Below are 10,055 nucleotides of genomic sequence, written 5' to 3' on the forward strand. Positions count from 1 at the left end.
ACCACACCAGGAGACCATGGTTTTGGCAGTTACGTGCCGAGGAGTCGGTTCTGACTCATAGTGATCCTGTACAGGGTTTCCAAGGCGGTAAATCTTTACGGGAGCAGAAAGCCTCATCTTTCTCCCGCGGAACAGCTGGTAGTTTCAAACTGCTGACCTTGTGGTTCACAGCCTGATTTGTAACCACTACGCTACCAGAGCTCCTTACACTACCAGAGCTCCTTACAATAATAGTAGGAGATTTTAATATACACTACCTTTAATGAAGGACAGAATAATTAGAAGATACTCAACAAAAACACAGAAGAACCTTGATCTCATAGACTTTTATACAGTATCAATCCAACAACAGCACAATACACATTATTTTCCAGTACACATGGAACATTCTCCAGAACACAACATTTTTATGCTGAAAGGTAAACCTCAATAAATTTAAAAACATCAAAGTACTACAATGCATAGTCTCAGATCATAATATTATAAAGCTGGAAATCAATAATAGGAAGATCAAAGAAAAAAAGCCAAGTTCACAGAAATTGAATAGCACCTGTTTAAAAGCGATGTAATAGAACAATTCATTTGATTCAAGGAATTTTTTTAATTCCTTGAATCAAATGAGAATGAAAGCACAACATAACAAAACCTCTGAACATAGTAAAAGCAGTACATATAGGGCAATTTATAGCAATAAACACACATCCAAAAAGAAGCAAGAACCAAAATCAACACCTTGATGCAACATCTTGAACAATTAGAAAAAGAGCAGCAAATAAAGCTACTAGAAGAAAAGAAAAAATTAAAGATAAGATCAGAAATAAATGAATTTGAAAAACAATGGAAAGTATTAAGACAAGAAGTTGGCTCTTTGAAAGGTGTAATAAAATCAACAAACCATTGGCAAATCTGACAAAAGAAAAGAAGGAGAAGGTACAAATAACAAGAATAAAAAATTATATGAGCAACATCACAACAGAACCAACAAAAATAAAAAGGATAACAATAGAATACTAGGAAGAACTGCACTCCACCAAATCTGAAAATCTAGAAGAAATGGACAAAATTCTAGAAGCACACAAACTACCTAAACTAACATACACTGAAGCAGAAAACTTGAACATACCTATAACAAAAGAGGAAATTAATCAGGTCATTTAAAAACTCCCAACTGGGACTTCTGGCAAGATGGTGGACTAGGCACATGCACTACACTAATCCTCTACAACAAAGATTTTGCTAGTTTATTAAGTGCCATTGAGTCCGTTCCGACCCATAGTAAACCTGTATAGGGTTTCCAAGGATTTGCTGGTGGGTTTGAACTGTTGTTAACAGTCCAGTGCTTATCCTACAGTGTCACACCACAACAAAGATACAGAGACTAAATGAAACAGACACAGATGAAAATCCTGAAACTCTGAACTTCAGGAAAAGGCTAAAGATGTAGATTGAGAACTTGCTGAGAGAAGTTGAGCAGGGAAGGCAAGAGAGGGAGACTGACTGGTGAAAGGGACGCCAAATATGTTGTGACTACCTTGAACCTTTGTGAGCAGCTTTGGCAACAGAAGGTGGCCTGGTGGAACAGATTCACTGTTGATGGGAAATGTGTGGTTCTTTCTTTTTCCTCACACTCCCCTGGTGACCAGAGTTGTGACCAACTCCCACTCTTATCCACCCCCAGTGCAGACCTTGCTCACTAATGGTGTGGCACTGTAGGATAAGCACTCAACCACAAGGTCAGTTCAAACATACCAGCCACAACTCAGAAAGTGTCACTATGAGTCAGAATTGACTTGACATCACTTAACAGCAACAATAACAATGCCTAGGATATCAATCAATCTTTCTATGTTCCATTTCATTTCTGACAACGTCCAATTTTCCTAGAGTCATACATTCATACATTCCATGTTCCAATTAGTAACAGATGCCTGCAGCTGTTTTTCCCTATTTTGAGCTACTTCCCAACAGCATAACTGATGGGGCACATATATTTGCTTCCTATATTTTTCCCATTTAAAAACTTTTAGTCTATGTGCATTTTTGTGTGTAAGATGTATCTCTTGTAGACCACAAATTGATGGACCCTGTTTTCTTATTCATTCTGCTACTCTGTTTCTTGGCTGCTACATTTAAACCATTTGTATTCAGTGTAATTATTGGTAGGTATGAATTGATTATGGAGCTCTGGTAGCGTAGTGGTTCAGAATTGGGCTACTAACCTCAGGGTCAGCAGTTCGAAACTACCAGCTGTTCCATGGGAGAAAGATGAGGCTTTCTGCTCTCATAAAGATTTACAGCCTCGGAAACCCTGTACAGGGTCCCTATGAGTCAGAACCGACTTGACGGCACTTAACAACAACAACAACATGAATTAATTGCTGTTACTTTATTGTGCGTTTTTTGGGTTTTGTTTTATTTTGGTGGTACTGATGGGTTTTTTTGCACCACAATTTTCCATGTTGAGTTCATTTTGTCTATGAGTTCTCTTGCCATTTTCTTCACTGCTGTTGTTTTAATGCTTACTAAAAAAAATTTTATTTAACTTTTTTATATTGATGAAGTTTATTCATAATTTATCCTGTAATTTATTAATTTCTTCTCAAGATTAAAACAATCTGTTAAATGTTGAAATGTACTTGACTTCCTCACCATTGGAAGTTCTGTAACCACACTCTTCCTTCTTTTTACTTTGTAAATTGTTATCTCTGATTTCCTATTTTCAGTCTTGTAAATTTGTTTTATGAATGGTGGTGGTGGTGTGTCGTGGAGTCAGTTCCGACTCATAACAACCCTGTATAGGGTTTCTGAGGCTGTAAGCTTTACGGGAGCAGAAAGCCTCATCTTACTCTACGGCTGGTAGTCTAGTAGCTCAACTCGTAACCACTACACTACCAGAGCGGCAGAATATTGTCAAGTATAGTGCTAGAAGATGAGTCCCTCAAATTGGAAGGACACAGTCACAAAAATTGGCTCAAATGTAACAATTGTGAAAATAGACCAGGACCAGGCAGAGTTTCCTTTATTTGTACCTAGGGTCTCTATGAGTTGGAACTGACACAAAAGCACCTAATAACAACAACAACCCCCATGTTGAGATACAATATAATGTAGCCACTTCCCCTAGGCTAATCGGATACAATCATCCTATGTGTTGTAAATCATCACTTCTATGATGTTAATGAGGCTGATACTATCTACAGGACTAGGTTGTATCTTGAATCAGTCGCTTTTGAGGCAAGCAGAGTTCAGAGGGAACTACCATCAAGAAAGAAGAGACAGGAGTGAAGTGTGTCCTTTGGACCCGGGGTAGTGGTACTGTGGTACTGTGACACTCCTATATTCAGGGAAAGATTGATGCCAAGACAAATCAAGATCTTCAAGTGCCTACAGATGTTGAAAGGAGACAAGTCTAAGCTGTGAAAGAATACATTTTTGATTGTTAATGTCCTCCTGGTGTGGCGCTGTAGGCTAATACTCTGGACTGCAAAGTCAGTTTGAACCACAAGGTCAATGGTTCAAGCTCATCAGCTGCTCCTCGGATACCCTAGACAGGGTTGCTATGGGTTGGAACTAGATTGACAGCACTTAACAACAACAATATCATCTACTTGTGGTATTTCTGTTAGATAATTAAGACATGCCCTGCCATCTATTTTTGTATGGTCCATGAGCTAAGAATGATTTCTACATTTTGAAAAAAAATCAAAGGAATATTTTGTCCTATATGAAAATGGTATGAAATTCAAAATTCAGTGTCTTTAGGTAAGGCTTTATTGTAACATAGCCATGGTCATTGTTTACTTAGTATTTGTGACTGCTTTAGAGCTACAATTGCAGGTTGGAGTTATTAGACAGAGACTGTATGGTGCGCAAGCCTCAAATGTTTACTATCTAGACCTGTCGAGAATTTTGCCCTAGAAGTTCTGAGGAGGGCTCCACACAGTTATATCGGGAGTATTAAATAGACAGGCTGGAGGTGGAAGAAGAAGCATTGATAGGGGAGTAGGAGGTGTGAACTGATGACTGAAGAAACAGAGCTGTTATATATAAGGATTTAGAAATTTTTACTTGGTCTTGAGAAAGGTCTGTAGACTTAGAAGATCAGGAGGGCTTGGAAGGAGGGGTCCCCAGGAGGCTGCCCAGGTGACTATGGCAGAGATAGAGTAGAACTCAAGCTTTCATATTCTCTATCAGCACCCCTACTCAGAGACCCCAACCCTGATGTGCAGTTACCTTTGTTTCCATCACAGCAGACCCGAAGGAACTATTCCCCCTTTTCCTACCAGACAGATTGAGTCTACACCACCCGGGTGGCCAAGACCCGGTCTCAGCTTTGTGGTGGATTTTAAGTTAATCGTTGGAATCATTTCTCTTCATCTATGCACATCACAAAATGATAGGTACTATTTGTGAAATTTTATTAGTGGAAAAAGAGGGGAATGTTTTTTAAAAATAGAAAAATGCCATGACTAGGTACTAGCTTTGTCCATCTTCCTCTCCTCCTGCCAGCTCTGATTGGGGATGCTTCCAAGTTCCAACCTTCAGTCCCTGGAGGTGCCTGTTTTCTAATAATTTCCCACCTGTATGCACGAGAATATTATCAAATCTAGTGCTGGAAGATGAGCCCCTCAGGCTGGAAGGCACTCCAAATACAACTGGGGAAGACCTGCCTCCTAAAAATAGAGATGACTATGATAGCAACAATGGAGTAAAGCTTTCAGGACCTTCATTTGTTGATGGGTCACAACCCAAAATGAGAAGAAATGGCTGTAAACATCTATTAATAACCAGAACATGAAATATACAAAGTATGAATCTAGGAAAATTGGAAGTACTTGATATCTTAGGCATTAGTGAGCTGAAATGGCCTGATATTTGGCCATTTTGAATCTGACAATCATATGGTTTACTATGCCAGGAAAGACAAATTGAAGAGTCACACTCATCATCAAAAGAATACATCAAGATCAGTCATGAAATACAATGCTGTCTGTGATAGGATAATGTTCATATACCTATAAGAAAGATCAGTTAGTACAATTATTATTCAAATTTATACACCAACAACTAAAGCTACTGATGATGAAATTAAAGAATTCTACCAAATTCTTCAGTCTGAAATTGATCAAAAATGCAATAAAGATGTATCAATAGTTACTGGTGACTGTAAGTCAAAGGTTGGTAACAACGTGGAAGGATTAGTCATAGGGAAATAAAGCCTCAGTGATAGAAACAATGGTGAAGGTAACACTATAGAATTTTGTAAAACCAATGACTTCTTCATTGCAAATACCTTTTTAAAACAACATTAAAGATGATTCTACATATGGACCTTACCAGATGGAATACACAGAAATCAAATTGATTATATCTGTGAAAAAAAGATGGTAAAAAAGTTCCAAATCATTAGCCAAAACAAGGCCAGGGGCAGATTGTGGTACAGACCATCAATTACTCATATACAAATTCAGGCTGAAGCTGAAGAAAATTAAAACAAGTTCACGAGAGCCAGAATTTGACCTTGAACATACCTACTTGAATTTAGAGATCATTTGAAGAACAGATTTGATGCATTAGACACTAAAAACCAAAGACCAAAAGAGTTGTGGGATAACATCAAGAACATGATACAGGAAGAAAGAAAAAGGTCATAAAGAAGCCAAGAAAGAAGGGGAAAAAAACAAAATGATGTCAGAAGAGACTCTGAAACTTGCTCTCTGGTGTAGAGATGTTAAAGCAAATGGAAGACATGACAAGGTAAATGAGCTGAATAGAAATTTCAAAGGGCAGCTCAAGAAGACAAAGTCAAATATTATAATTCATTGTGCAAACATCTGGAGTTAGAAAGCCAAAAGGGAAGAACACACTCAGCATTTCTCAAGCTGAAGGAGCTGAAGAAAAAATTCAACCCTCAACTTGCAATATTAAAGGATTCTATGGGCAAAATGTTGAATGATATAGAAAGCATCAAAAAACGATGGAAGGAATATACTGAGTCACTGTACCAAAAAGAGATGTTCAATGTCCAACCATTTGAAGAGGCAGCAGACAACCAAAAAGCCAATGATACTGAAGGAAGAATCCCAAGGTACACTGAAGGCATTGCCAAAGAACAAGTCTCCGGGAATTTAGGGAATATAAATTGAAATCTTCCAACAAAATGATGTAGCACTGGAGATACTCACACTTCTATGCAAAGAAATTTGGGAGAGAGTTGCCTGTCCAGCTTATTGGAAGAGATCCATATCTGTGTCCATTCCAAAGAGTAGTGACACAACAGAATGTGGAAATCATTGGACAATATCATTAATGTTGCATGCAAGTAAAATTTTGCTAAAGATCATTTAAAAATGTCAGCAACAGTACATTGACAGGGAGCTGCCAGAGGTTCAGATTCAGACGAACATGAAAGAGGGATGTCATTGCTGACATCAGATGGATCTTGGCTGAAAGCAGAGAATATCAGAAAGATGTTTACCTGTGCTTTACTGACTATACAAAGGCTTTTGACTGTGTAGCTCATGACAAGCTATGGACAACATTGTAGAGCATGAGTAATCTGGAACTATTAATTGTGCTCATGAGGAACCTGTACATAGATCATGATGCTGTTGTCATAACAGAAAAATCGGACACTGAATGGTTTAAAATCAGGAAAGGTGTGTGTCAGGGTTGTATTCTTTCACCATATTTATTCAATCTGTATGCTGAGCAAATAATTGGAGAAGCTGGATTATATGAAGAAGAACATGGCATCAGAGTTAGAGGAAGACTCATAACAACCTGAAATACGCAAATAATACCACCTTGCTTGCTGAAAGTGAAGAGACTTAAAATACTTACTAATGAAGATCAAAGACCACAACCTTTGGTATGGGTTGCACCTCATTGTAAAGAATACAAAAATCCTCACCACTGGACCAATAAATAACATCAAGATTAATGGATTGAATTTGTCAAAGATTTCATTTTGTTCAGTTCAACCATCAACAGTCATGGAAGCATGTGTCAAGAAATCAAACAACATATTGCATTAGATAAATGTGCTACATAAGACCTCTTTAAAGTGCTCAGGAGCAAAGATGTACGTTAAAGGACTAAGGTGCCCCTGATACAAACCACAGTATTTTCAATAGTCTCATATGCATATGAAAGTTGAACAATGAATAATGAAGACCATAGAAGAATTGATGCATTTGATTTATGGTGTTGGAAGAGATTATTAAAAGTACCATGGACTGCCAAAAGAACAAATAAATCTTTGTTGGAAGAAGTGCAACCAGAAAGCTCCTTAGAAACCAGAATATCCAGATTTTGTCTCTCATACTTCCGACATATTATCAGGAGATACCAGTTCCTGCAGAAGGACATTATGCTTGGTAAAGTGGAGGGTCAGTGAAAAAGAGTAACAACCCTAATAAGATAGAGTGACAGAGTGGCAATAACAATGGGCCTGAGCCTAGGAACGATTGTGAGGTTAGCGCATGACTGGACAGTGTTTCATTATATTGTGAATGGGGACAGCACCTAACATGTCATGTACATCCAACTATATGACATTTGGGAAAAAGCAAAGCTACAGGGACAGAAAACTTATCTGTGGTTGTCAAGGATTCAGGGGAGGGGAAAGGAACGAATAAGGATTTTTAGGGTGGTGAAACCATTCTGTGTACTATTGACTACATAATAGTACACAGAATAGTCATGTGCTCATGGGACTTTCAGCTCTTCTCTATGCTTTGAGAAGGATGTACATATACTAATATATAGCTCCATTGATTATAGGAAGGTATTCCTCTAGAAACCTATACTAAAGAGTTAGCTCAGTCACTCAATGACGTTAGAGGGACCACCATCTTGGTTTTCATCCTGGACTTTCACTCCTGTTTACAAGTTCAAGGCTTGCTGCCCAACCCTTGCTACATCTCTGTTCAAGGCTGAAGAACAGCGTCTGCTGTATCTGCTCCCTATAACAGGAAAATAAAAGATTTCCCAGAAACCAGCTCTCTTGATGTCCTAGAACTTCTGTAACAATGACTTGTTATGTCTAATGTCTTACAGGCAACACCTACTATTGCTTAGAAATAAAATTTGTGTTCCCAACTAGAATGTCTTGCCGTGTGGCACTGTGGATTAATGTGCTGGACTGCAAGGTCGATGGTTCACTCTTACCAGTTGCTCCTCAGAAACCCTGTACAGGGTCACTATGAGTAGAAACCGACTCAACGGCACATAACAACAGTAACAGCCTATGTAATACACACACACACAGTTGCTGTAGTTAACTCTGACTCATGTTGACCCCATGCATAGCAGGGTTTTCAGTGGTGGATTTTTCAATAGATCTCCAAACATTTCTTCCAAACACCTCCAAGTTTTCAGTTAGCAGTTGAGCGCATTAACCATTTGCACCACCCACGGGCTCCAGCCCAAAAAGAACAAGTACAAAGGAATTTTTAATTAGCTAATTTACATGAAAACCATTGCAAAGATATAAAATTTAAATCACATTTGGACTATTACATTTAGGAAACCATCTTCATTCCAATGAATTGAATAATGATAATATTACCTATTCCAGAAAAGCCCCCGAGTTAGCCTGCTTTCAATTAGGCTCCAGGTCCTCCTGCTGGTTCTAAGGAGAAGGTAAGCCAGAGGGGAAGCTGCCAGGTGCACAGGCGTGCACACACCCAGGATGGCCTTGTGAAAATCTACCAAGACGAGGCCACTTCACGGGCCAGCTATATGCCCTGGAAGCTGCAAGTCAGCCAAATCCAACTGAGACATTAAAGAGAGAACCCATTGGTGACGGGAAGCCCAGTCAGTTCAGAGCCAATGTCTCCTCTAATTGAAAAGACCTTTGGCTGGCAGTGCTAGAGGCAACCGCTATGGCCTTCTGCCCTGGCTGAAGTAAACTTCCATTCCCTTCCTCTGTGCTCTTGGCAGCTGCACTTGTTCTAGAACAAAGAAATGCTGAAGAAGCAGGATGGCTATGACCCAAAGTTTATCATTCATAGAGGGCAGGAGGAGAAAGGAGAGCTTTGTCAGTAGTTCCTTCTCAGCTGGAGAAGCAATGAAGCCAGTGGCTATGTATTCTCACCCAGTTTTGTGACTACCAAACATTTGTGTACATCTTCTGATCCAGAGCCAGTCACAGGGCAAGGTGCTCAGGGATACACAAAGAATAAAGCCCAGACTGTGCCTTTTGAAAGCTTGAGGACGAGAAAAGGAACAATGTAAACACAGAGGCCAGACAAGGAGTAAAGGAGAGTCCTGGCAATTGCACTAGCCAGTGGAAGCAATGCGTGCAAAGACAAAGAGGCAAGGATGTTCAGGCTATGTTCAGGTTAGGTAAGCAGTTGAGTGCAGCTGGAAGACAGGATACACAGGGGGCCAATAGTAATATTAGATGAAACAGACCAGGTGTGGGAGGGCCTTGAAAACCAGAAGTGATGCTCAATCTTATTTGTCAGCTTGGCTAGGCTATGGTTCCCAGGGGCCTAGCCAAACATGAGTGTCTTTTCCATAACGTAGTATAATATCATCATCTTCAATAATATCATCTAATATAATGCAGCCAGTCTACAGGGAAGGGAGTTTCCTTAGGGTATATACTGCTTCCAGACTAAATAAATATTTCAGCAAAATTTGATTTCTTTCTCCATTCTGCACTTTTGATGTCGCTTGACATATAGATTTGGTATGAAAGCCTGTCACCTGACGTACGGGTTTTGAATTGAGTGAGCCAATCATTCCACAGTTGGGTGAACCAATCCCTTGAAGTAAACCAATCAATATCTCTCCGTCTTTGTCTCTCCCTGCCCCTATGTATATGTTGACTCCAAGTCAGTTCTGACTCACAGCGACCCTGTTTCTGAGGGTTTCTGGGAGCAGCTGGTGGGTTTGAATCGCTGATCTTGCAATTCAAATAGACTTTATGATCCAGGATTTATCCTACAGTGGGTTAATGCACTGGACTGCAAGGTTGGTTTGAACTGCCAGGTCGGTGGTTGAAGCTCACCAGCTGCTCCTTGGTAACCTTACCCAAGGTCACT

Source organism: Chrysochloris asiatica, unplaced genomic scaffold (assembly GCF_000296735.1).
Source record: "Chrysochloris asiatica unplaced genomic scaffold, ChrAsi1.0 scaffold00064, whole genome shotgun sequence".
Lineage (NCBI taxonomy): Eukaryota > Metazoa > Chordata > Mammalia > Afrosoricida > Chrysochloridae > Chrysochloris > Chrysochloris asiatica.